This window comes from Dermacentor albipictus, chromosome 3, assembly GCF_038994185.2.
Source record: "Dermacentor albipictus isolate Rhodes 1998 colony chromosome 3, USDA_Dalb.pri_finalv2, whole genome shotgun sequence".
Classification (NCBI taxonomy): domain Eukaryota; kingdom Metazoa; phylum Arthropoda; class Arachnida; order Ixodida; family Ixodidae; genus Dermacentor; species Dermacentor albipictus.
Window position 1 is genome coordinate 167,455,027 of NC_091823.1, and position 11,891 is coordinate 167,466,917.

Consider the following 11,891-nt stretch of genomic DNA (forward strand, 5'->3'; position numbering starts at 1 on the left):
CAGCTGTTATGGGCAAAAAGCTACTCCTAAAACTTCCACATATTTATTGTATGCTATAGTGTAGAAATTGCATGCTTATTGACAGCTCTCTCGGAGGAACGAAAACTAATTTTGAAAGTGGTGGTCTTGTGCACTGCAAGAGCCAGAAACGTGTCGTGGTCACCTAACTTTCGCATGGCCTTCTCTGCCAACCAGAGCCAGGTTGGCGCGCACCGCTCCACTCTTCAAACGTTGAAGAACCCGGTGGTACTCTTGGCATGTTAGGTATTGAACATTTGGACTATGCTGAAACATCTGTTCGGCTCTTGTGCGTGCAATTACAAATGCAGGCTGCCAAGTCTGCTGTACAGGTGCAGCTCGCTGTACTGCGACGGTTAAAGCAGGCATTGTATGCGCCTCTCCTGGCAGATACTGATGCGAATCATTCCTGTTCGAGTCGACCCAGAAATAGGCGTGTGGTGTGCTGTTTTTCTCGCGGTGCCGGTACGACTCCGTACCGGCACCCTGGTTGCTGGTGTCCCAGTTTTCCCCTAAATAGGCAAATACGTGCATGAGTTTCGGCGGGCGCCATCAGGCGGCGCTACAAGAACCATGGTCCGTTCGTAAATTCTGCTTCGGAACGTCGCAGAACAGCGGCTGTTGCTGGGCAGTTTGAAGTATGCCTTGCGAATAGTTCAAAATTTTAAAGGTGCACGAAACTTCATATCAAGTAAATTTACTTAAAAATTTTAATCGTTCAAAATGCGACCCCGCTGTATCACGTTTTGTTTTCAATACACATCACATGGGAGTGTCCCAGGAGGCCTCCGCACATAGACAGTCCCATATTACACGAACATCCACTAATGAGGAATAGGCAGTGGGAGGCATGGCTTGCGGACGAGGGTCGGGAGAGCCAGTGGGGCCCTGGAATAGGGGCTCCAACCATCGTGCCTTGTTTTATTTACATTAATAAAGTTTTACTCTCTCTCTCTCGTTTCGTGCAGTAGGATCTGTCGTTCTTTTCGATGTGCGATATTCCTCGTAACGAACGATTCCTAGAGGAATCGGCACCAGAAGTGATTAGTCATCGTGTGTTACGGCTAAGGCTTTTAACACGGCTTTCAAGTATGACCGCTGTTCAGGTGAATCTGTGCCCTTGGCAGTCGGGCGAGTCCAGACAGCAAGCCGTTATATCCGGCATTCGTTATAAGCGTATATTAGAGTAAGAAACTTCCCACGCATTGCCACGTGAGTGCACGTGTCGCGGCAGGCAGCTGGCCCATAAGGCCCTTGAAGCCTTCCTTCCATACTAGAAGGGGAGAACTGTGTAAGTGGGCTGTGCATTGCCCTCTATCAGTGACAAAATAAACATGCAGAAATTCCACTGTAGTAGTTGAAGTGTGCGTAAGCATTGTGCCACTTGCTCATCTCCACGCATACGAGGCGACGTAAGTTGTTTACAGTGATTAACGAAGCATTAGACGGATAGCTATATGTACGCTTTATTAGTCTTGTAATCTGTTTCGGCTCTTGATCTGACCAGTATATGCCCCTTTCGATTGTTAAAAACCTCGTTGGAATTGCTCTGTTCCTTATCAGACATATCTGACCGTTATCAGAATTCCTGCGACCATATTTGTAATATAGACGGTTTTTTCATGCGCGCCACCATATTGCGTGCGCAGTGGCGCCATCTATGGGCAGTCGGCATGCCGGCTTGAGTGAGCGCTCCGTCTTGCATGGCAGGTAAACGCTCGGCGGTATTTCATGGTGCTTGTTTTCGCGCTCGCGCGGTCTATTTAGCGTGACGTGGCGTCTCCTACCTGGAAGACGGTTGTGTGAGACGTACTGCAGTGCTTTAAGACTGTGTGGCCGGTCTTTCTGCTGGCGTTGAGGCCAGCGCTGGATTAGGGGGCGGGAGGGGGGGGGGGGCTGCAGCCTAGGGCCTCACCTCGGACAGTAGGAGAAGGGGCCCATTTATTCTAACCTGCTTAGTATATGGAACCATGGGCAACGGAACTTCGAGCCGCATGTATGAAGCGAGAAAACCAGAACGAGCAGATGGGGCCCCCCGCCTAATGTAACAGCATGCGTTTAACCTGATCATTTGGGGAGAGCTTGTCGAGCTGCAAAAACAGGAATCCCCCGCCACCCCGGCGGGGCCCTCTTTCTTGCGAAGCAAGGTGCTTTTGCTTGGAAGAGCTTTTGTGGTTTCTTATCAGTCCGTCTGTCCAGTGCTGTCTGGAGAGGAGGGGCAAGGAAGAAACACCTAAAACATCTAATGTGGGATGACAACCTAAATCTCCCTTGCCCCTCGTCACCACCATGCCACCCTCCACTGTATGTGTTCTTTGCTGCCTCAACTAAGCCATGGATGTATGTTTTGGACAGTATGGGCGGAACTGGCCAGCGGGTTGTTTTGAAATGTCTCTCTGACACCAAGTGGTCAAGACACGCTGAATCATGTAAGGCCATTCTGAAAAATTTCAATGCAGTCTTGTGTTGCCTTGAAGCTATATCAAAGAACGAGGAAGAAAACGGTGACGAAGCGCACTCTCTCTTCAAGGAAATGACAAAACTAGAGACTGCATTCATGGCGATTGTCTGGAGAGAAATCTTGGAGCGCTTTGACAAAACGAGCGTAGCACCATAGAATAAAAAATTCAGAAACCAGACCTAGACATTTCAACTGCTGTAGACCTACTGAGCTCTCTAGAAGGTTTTGTTAATTCTTTGCAACCTCTCTTTGATACCTTCGAAGAAAGAGCACGCACGCTAAGTACCTATCAATGTTATCCGGATGAGGGCAAACGCATCGTTTTGAGTAAGCAACCGGACGGAAAAAGCGATAGTGGGCTACAAGGTAGAAAAAAAAGTTTATCGTAGAGACCTACAATGTTGTACTTGACAGTCTAGGCTCTGCTTTGCGAGTGCGAAAGGCTGCCTACACTGAACTCTGCGAAAGGTTCGGATTCTTAAAATTGATGACAGAAGTAGGGAGCGAGGCCTCTCTGGCACAGTAGGCTGAGAAGTTGGGGAAAACCTACAAAAATGATTTGGAGCCAGCATTTTCCACTGAAATCGTTCAGTTTGCGAATTTTCTGCACAACTCAATATAATAGAAAACTATACGCAACAAAGAGGACTCCAGTGCTCCGCGGAGGAGTCAGAACTCATTCGCCTCACAAAAACAAAAAAAAACAAAGAACTGACCCGAGACTCAAACTCGAGATCAGGCTGGACGGGAAAATTATTCCTGAGAGGTCAATAGTAAGAGTGTTGGGGATGTGGCTGCAATCTACTATGCCAGATGTTTACACACTTTAAACACGTTCAGTAAAACAACGCAACAAATTAACCGGATGATAGCCCGTGTGGCTCATAATCGGACAGGAATGGGGGAACAAGACACCCTCAGACTGGTGAAAAGCCTGGTCATCAGCAGACTAATGTACTCCCTTCCTTACCATACCATGAACAGGGAGGAAAAAGAAAAGGCTGATGCAATAATAAGGATGGCATATAAGACTGCCCTGAGGTTGCCACGCAACACTTCAAATGAGAAGCTTCTAGCCCTCGGCCTCCACAATACATTTCATGAGCTGGCTGAACTCAACTCATAGCGCAGAGGAGTCGATTGGTGCAAACGACAGTCGGCAGAGCTCTTCTTCTAAGAGTCGGCCTTGGAGAATGCATACAAATACACCAAAGCGCCAAAGGTCTACCCTGCCAGATTAGAGCTTTGTATGGGGTATCACCAATACCACAAAACATGGATCCGACATTACACGCAGGCAGGAGAAAAGCTCGAGCAGAATACATAAACAAAACAACAAACTACTTGGACACTGCACGATTCACGGATGCTTCACCATATCGGGCCAACGGAAAGAACATGGTGGCAGTTGTCGTAAACCGTAAAGGGAAAATCATGGCCTGTGCTTCGGTTTCCCGAGCAACCATTTTAGAAGCCGGAGAGATAGCCATCGCCTTAGCTATACGAGGAGGCATAGAGCGCAATGCTCCACTAACAATAGTCACAGATTCTCAGGCCACATGTAGAAACTATCAGAGGGGACAGATCAGAGCGAGGGCACGCCGGATACTCACCGAAATCAACAGAGACCTTGACGTCAGGTATACCCAAACGATAACATGGGCCCCGGGGCACGAGGGTGTTACTGGGAACCTCCATGCAGATGAGGTGGCTCGAGGTTTTACTAATTGCCGAGCTGCCCAAGGCAACATGGTGGAGGACCTGACACCCATCGATCCAAGTTATAAAGCGATCTTGCAACACTACAGGGAAATCAGAAGGCTCTACCCAGCCCCGCATAGGAACCTTTCAGCCATGGACTCAGCGACGTTACGCAGGCTCCAAACAGACACATACATAAACCTACATAAACTGCACATATACTACCCAACAGCATACAGGGACATATGCCCGTGGTGTGGGAGCACACCAACGCTCTAGCACATCACATGGGAGTTCACAGCTCACACAGAAGAACAAGAAGTTAATAACGCGAGAGCGAGGTGGGAGGCATTGCTATCCAGCTCCGCCCTTGGGGATCAGCTCAGGCTCGTCCGCAGGGCAGAAAGGATGGCGAGGGCCAGCGGTGCCTTGGAATAGGGGCCCGACCACACGGCGTTACCCCGTTTTAGGGGCAACGAGGTTCTTTCTACGAATAAAGTTTTGTTCTTCTTCTTCTGTGTGCCAGGACACGAGTCCCCTGGGAATAATGAAGTTGCTGCACGAAAGAAAGCTTATTGATGTGTTCGCGAACCTTTCTATTGCTTTGCGAATGTACTTAAGCATACCCGTGGCAAACTGTGAGACCGTACGATCGTTTTCCAAGTTGTCGCTGATAAAAAGTCGCCTTCGTTCAAGCCTACTTGACGACAAGGTGAACTCGCTTGCTATCATATCCATAGAAAGTGACCTCCTCCGCGATCTATCCTTCGAACAGACTATATCTGATTTCGCCAAAGCGATGGCGCGAAAGATGCCATTTTAAAAGAGGACTGTTTGCGCTATACATGAATAGTTGCATTAAGTTAGTTGTGTCGCCTCCCAGCCTCCACGTTGCCAATGAAACGCTGAGCAGTGTAATTGAAGATATGCAAATCTTCATTATTCGTCTCTTGTTTGTTTTTCTTGTAATATTTAGCGTGCTTATAAAGAACTGTATTTTTGTTGTTTTTGATAGTGCCACGTTTATTTGGTGTCTTTCTTGTTTGTCTTACCTCTAACGAAAATATTTTGAAATAATGTTTTGTAGTTACAGTTCGAAATTTTCATCTGTATTCTAGTGCATATTTATGGTGTTTGTATTGTCTTAAGTATTGTATATATCTATTACATATTTATAGAGTAACATGTATATAACGATTACTGCAGTCTGATGCTTGAATTTTAATAAAGAGTGTTTTGGATACAACCATGCGCCTCCTCACTGGATTAAACTTAGTGATGCAAACAAAGCCTAGCTTCAGAAGGATCGACATCTGAGCTGTGTTGTCTTTTCTTCGTTCTTGTTCGTCTTGAGTGCACTAAACTTCTTCTTAAAGCCTAGCTTTTGCTGAGAACTGAATGCAGATTAATCACAAAGTGAACATATGTAGTTGGCGTTTACAACAGCACGCGTTTCAAGCAAGTTTTGTTGTTTTCCTTATAATAATAGCAATAATAATAATCATGTTGATCGCACGTCGTTCTTTTTAAATTTGGTGGAATTAAAATGAGACATGGCATATTTCCAGTAGCGTAGCAGGCGACATGGGGGGGATGGGTCAGTATAGGCAGAGTCCTTCCATGTTTTTGTGGTCACGAAACTCCGCCGTCACTCTATGGGAGAGGTTCATATACTGCCCAAAGGTGCCGCGACGCGGCGCCACTGTGCCACAGAGGGCATCGTTCGCGTACCGAAATGCGTGCGCAGTGCGAGGCGAGCTGACTGATCGGGTGCGTTCTGTGCGTGTGCTGTGCTATTTTTCGAGTGTTGGGCTGTTTGGTTGAAGTGGTGGGGTGGGACAACGATGCCGAACACGTGTTGCGTGCCTGGGTGCCGTTCCGGCAACAAGGGCACGACTGAAAACGTGTCGTTGTTCTGTTTACGAAATAACAAGGATCAGCGCGAGAAATGGAAGCGGGCCATACCGCGGCAGGGAAGTGGCGGTTTTAATTTCGAATCGAAGTATACACGTGTGTGCGCGAAACACTTTGACGCCTCGGACATCGTCACAGCAAAGGGGCGAGCTTCATGTCCAGCAGGGGGTGGTAGGAAACCAACCAGTTGAAGCGGTACCAGTTAAAGGGACGCAGTAGGTATCACGATTATCGTGTAAAGGTGACCACTTACAAAAAAATTGCGATGCTGATGATGAAGGAGAATAAGGGTGTTGTGAGATCTGATCAGGGCATTGATGACAAAACACATTTGCTTTATGCTTTGTTGCAGCCTCAATTTGTGTTATACCAGGATAGAGTAGTTTACAGCAATAGCGCCCTTACCCCGACCATCTATGAAAGGTATAGCATTAGAATTCCTTTAAATGCAAGTGTTAAAACAGAATAATATGCATTGTTTTATATTCCATTGTCCTTTAGTCTTGGCTATTGGTGGGCTACAATTCTTCAATTGCATGTACTTTTAAGTCTATAAGCTGCTATGAGTAAGAAGGTTATTAGCACACTGTTAGCTACATTTGTATTGTGATTTGCTGAGCAAGTTTTGTTTGCATGTTTATGTAACAGCTGAAGACGTAGAAAGGTGGTATCTCTAACAATCCATTAAAAAAAATTGCTGTATTTGTGATGTGGCTACTTGTGTTCGTTGAGCAGCGTGAATAAGTGCTGGGCTTACTGACGCCTCTAAACGACTGCTTGCTAAGGCAATTGCCTTATTACAGCTAGTTTCAACTGTGCAGGTCCTAACACTTCAGGTTCGCCTTAATCCGTTGTTAAAAGCCGCACCGAAGACATTTAGTAGCGAAGTTCGTCTTGCGTTAATTCTACCTAAATCTTATTCAGAAATGGCATCGCTTCGCAAGAAATCTTAAGCGCATGGAGCAGCTCAGTTCCCTTTTCTTTGTCATTAAGTATTCTACGGTAGCAGCCCTTTGCAATATCAATTTCATTCTTTTGATCTCGTTATAAGATTATGCCCACAGAGTCCTTCTCTGCCACAGTTTAACAGAAACTGAACAGCTGTGCTCGGCGAACAATCTGGCACTATGCGCAACGGAGAATTGGCGCTTACTCATCTGGTGATAAGTGGGACCACTGGCGTTTTGTTGCGAATGCGCGGTGTTTAATTTAAGGCCAATATTAAAAAGCGGAGCCCACCGAAGCGTTGAGGCGAACGGTGATGACGAAGCAATCCGGACCGAGACCGCCCGGCCGTGTACAGCGGACGCATTTCGACGGGGGCGAAATGCAAAACACCCGTTTATTTAAATTTAGGTGCATTTTAAAGGATCCCAGGTGATCAAAACTAATCCCGAGTCTCCCACTACGGCGTGCCTCATAATCGTATCGCGGTTCTGGCTCTTAAAATTCCAGATCTTTATTTTTTTCGGTCTGAGACCGCCGCAAGCTCCATGTTATGAGCGGCTTTTTTTTTTTTCGTCCCGTGCGCTCATATCATCGCAGAAGACACGCTCAGGCAGTAATTTAATTATATTCAATGTTAAAAATAGTTACGTGAGAGTAAAGCGATCGTTGAGGAAGTTGAGAAAGCTAGAATACCGAGGCTGCCCCACACACAACCACAGCGGTAGCGGCGTTCGCATGCCCTCTCATGCACGGTTGCGCCTCTAGCGGCGGGCGCTGGCGCTATATGAAACTGAGGCGGCAGTTTCGTGACCAGAAAAAACATGGAAGGACTCTGGTATAGGGAAAGGGGGCCTGCATGCGCATTAGCCCAGGGCCCCCATTTTTCTTAATCCGGCCCTGCACCACTGGCCTCCTTGAAGCCCTTGGGTTCAGCGAGAGCAGTGGAAAAGTAAACATGTCCGCAATAGGGATTAGTAGGAAGCAGTGGCGTAACCAGAAATTTCGTTCGGGGAGGGGGGGGGCTCACGTTGCAGGTGGACCTCCTCCTTAAAAGGAAACATTAGGTCGGATGCTCCTATCTACATACATGTAGAAGGAGAATTCGTTTTTCTCGGCAACCATTGCACCAAATTTGATGAGGTTTGTTGTATTTAAAATAAAAACTTAAATTCTAGTGACTGTTTGCTTCGAATTTTCGATTTAGGTCGTCAATATTTTATTGAAAAGTGGCAAAAGTCGAAAATTTTCAGAAAACGAAACAATTAAGTTCACAACTCTGTAAATCAGCAATGAAAATTGATATCACGATTGTGTGAATTGCAAATAATAGTACATCTACAGCGGACAAAATTAATATGTTACACATTAGTCTCAAAAAATTAAGTATTATAGAAATACGGCTTTTGCAGAACCCTTGTACATAACATAACCAATTCACGTAATATGCAAATTGACATATCGAATTTGTCCGCTTTGAATGGTGTAATGGATGCCATTTACAGAACCTCGATATCTGTGTTTGATGCAGAGCTATTAATATTTAAACTTCGTGCTTCTATTTTTTTCGAACTTTCGAATTTTTCAAAATATCTTAAACAAAGTTCAGGCCCTAAATCGAAATTCCGCTTCCAATAGACACTAGAATTTAACATACTCTCTCAAATGCAACAAATTTTATTAAAAGCGATGCAGGAGTTATCTCAGAAAAGCGTTTCTGCGTTTTACATGTATCTGAATAGGCCGCGTCGGAGTTGGGCCCGAGCTAAAGCTTCCTCTTAGACAATTTGCCTATGGATCAAACACACGAATAATAACTGCATTGCCATTGCCAAAAATGCTGCAAATGAATTGTTGAACGCTACGCACTGTCAATACAAGTATAATATTTATTTTTTCATAAAAGAATATACTCGTATGTGCCAAAAATTGTGCCCAACATAACTGATGTCAATGCTTTCATGTATTTTGTCTATTTAATAAGCAAAGAAAATATCACACGAACTTCAGAACTACATCAGTTCGAGGCCAGCAAAGCAGTGCATGCCGCTGATATGAAAAATGTAAAGGCCATGAAATGAACAAGTTGAGGACAAGTATAATAATGACACTTTGTCATTCAAGATCCTTGTTTACATTCTTGTACATATGCAATGGCCAGTGAAAAATCTCAATGACGCTGCCATTTGTTCCAATGTATCACGCAGCAACCGCTGTCACCGGTCGTGTATCGTGAGTAATTGCACCGAAATTATAGTCGAAACAGAGACCACGTATAAAAAGCAGGAGTTCTGCAGAATATACGGGGGTGAGTCAAATGAAAGCGAGCCAATGCGAATATATAACAAACGGGGTACTTTAATTAAAAGTAGCCCCATGAGCATTTAGACATCTGTCCCATTGACTAAAGAGTCGCGCAATTCCCGTCTCATAAAGCTCCTTGGGTTGCTGCTTCAAAATGTCTGCAACTGACCTTTACGACATCGTCCGAGACGAATCTAGTTCCCTTGAGCTGTTTTTTCGGTTGCGCCAAAATGTGGAAGTCGCAAGGCGACAGGTTTGAGCTGTATGGCGGATGTTGCAGCGTTTCCCGCTTGAACTTTGCCAGTTTTGTATTAACCAAATCAGCGACGTGGGAACGGGCATTGTCGTGGAACAAGATGACCCCATTCGTCAATTTTCCACGTAGTTTGTTCTTGATTGCGACACGCAGCCGATCCGGCGTTTCACAATATCGGAAAAAATTGATAGTCTCTCAAGATTTAGAAAATTCTATCAGTAAGGGCCCCTGACGATCGAAAAATAAAAGTCAAGAACATCTTTCTGGCGGAAATGACGGCCTTTGCTTTCTTTGGGGAAGGTGAATTTGAATGTTTCCATTGTAAGCTTTGCCGTCGTGTTTCAGGCTCTTAGTAGTGGCATGATGGTTCGTCTCCGATCACAATTGCAGACAAGAAATCGTCACCTTTATTGTGATACCGGATCAGATGAGTAAAGGCAGCGCTGATCTTCTCCGTATTCTGGTGGTGGTTCAAAATCTTGTGCATCCATTGCGCACACAAGAGCCAATAACCGAGATGTTAATGAATTATGGCGTGAACCAAACCGTGACTGATGTTCACACGCTCTGCCAGTTCATCGATGCTTATCCTCCGTTCTTGTCTCATCAGCTCATCAACCTTTGCAATTTTGCTAGGGGTGATTGCACGATGGTTTTGGCCCGGTCTGGGATCGTCTTTGCAAATTTCACGTCCTTCTTTGAACCGTTTGTTCCAACGCTTCACAGTGGCCAATGAAATGCAATGTTCCATGTACACGGCAGCCATACGGCGACTAATTTCTTTTTGGGAAACACCTTCAGCTGACATAAACCTGACGGCACCACGCTGCTCAACCTCTGGAGAATCCATTACGGCACGCAACCATGTTCAACCCAGTGTATGAGAGCATTAAAGAACATTTATCCTCACACCTGCGTGTCACTTTTGTAAATGAGAGATGCCTGTGTGCTACGCGCAGGCCTTGCAGATAATGAACAGAACCATAATTGCGCGGGGTGGGTAGGCTCACTTTCATTGGGTTCGCCCTCATACATTAGAAATGCGAAGATGCAATGGAATATACAAATGCGAAGATACAGCTTGATAAAGGGCAAAAAAGTGCCTCTGGAAACGGAAGTTCACTGCACGTATACACAAAACCTCGCAACAAGATATTTAAACATACGTATAAGTAAGTCTCCAATAAATCTACGTATCTAAGAGAAAGTCACGGTATATAATGCGTCAAACAAGGCAAATAAACATGTTGCGCAATCACAGATTCACAGAATCCTAGATCCTGCCTCCATTCCATCCACTCCCCCCGATGTATCGCGCGCGACGGAAGGCGGCGCGCTTGCTCCTCACTTTTCTCCCTTGCGCACACAAGACTGAGCCACTATCGTCGGCTCACCCATTCCCCCCATCCCCCACACGCTTTCACTCACACATACAGCATGCGGCACGGGGTCACGATGTTATCGCACTTCGACTTTATGCGGAACATGAGGGCGATTGCGACGGCAGGAATGCGCCTAGTGTCCGTATAACTGCTATCGCAATGATATAATAAGAGTATCCGGCAGCAGAAGCGTCCCATGGCCCATTACTTTCCGCAAAAGAAGTAACAAAATAGCACTTTCACCATACGACAATTCGCTGCACCGCAATAACGCTTCTTTTTTCCTTTTGTGGGGCGGGGCACCGTAATGAAAAAAGAAAAACGCAAAGTATGTTGGTCACAATAAAATGCCTACTTTGGGCAACTGATATGGCTATTAAAGGAATATCGAAGAAAGCACGAGACGCTTGGTCCACCAAGAACCAGTGGCGTAGCTAGGTCGTCTGGCACCCGGGGCCCATAGGTCTTCTGTCACCCCCCCCTCCCCGGGTGTAGCCGGCGGAAAGAGGGGTGTCTTCAGACGTATATGACACCCCCCCCCCCCCCTCACTGGCCCCTTGCACCCGGGGCCCATGGCCCCCCGGCCCCCCCTGTTGCTACGCCACTGCCAAGAACACTGCGCATATTGCTGGATATCCTACACCGGCGAGACAAGACTTTCTGGAGAGGTCGCGCACAAGCGAACGCGCTGCAATCCGTCGAGTCCCCACAGTGATGGTAACTACCGACCATTGTTTCTTTTTCTCGTCTGCTAGCTAGAAAGCGTCCAAAGCTCTGCCAGGCGAAAATGCACTCGGCCAGAGAAAACCGAACGCGCACCGCTGTGCGCCGCGCGGTACTCGGGGCAACACTCGCGATTAAAAGTCAAAGTAGAAAAAGTAAATAAGAACGCAGTTGCCTTGACTGGCTT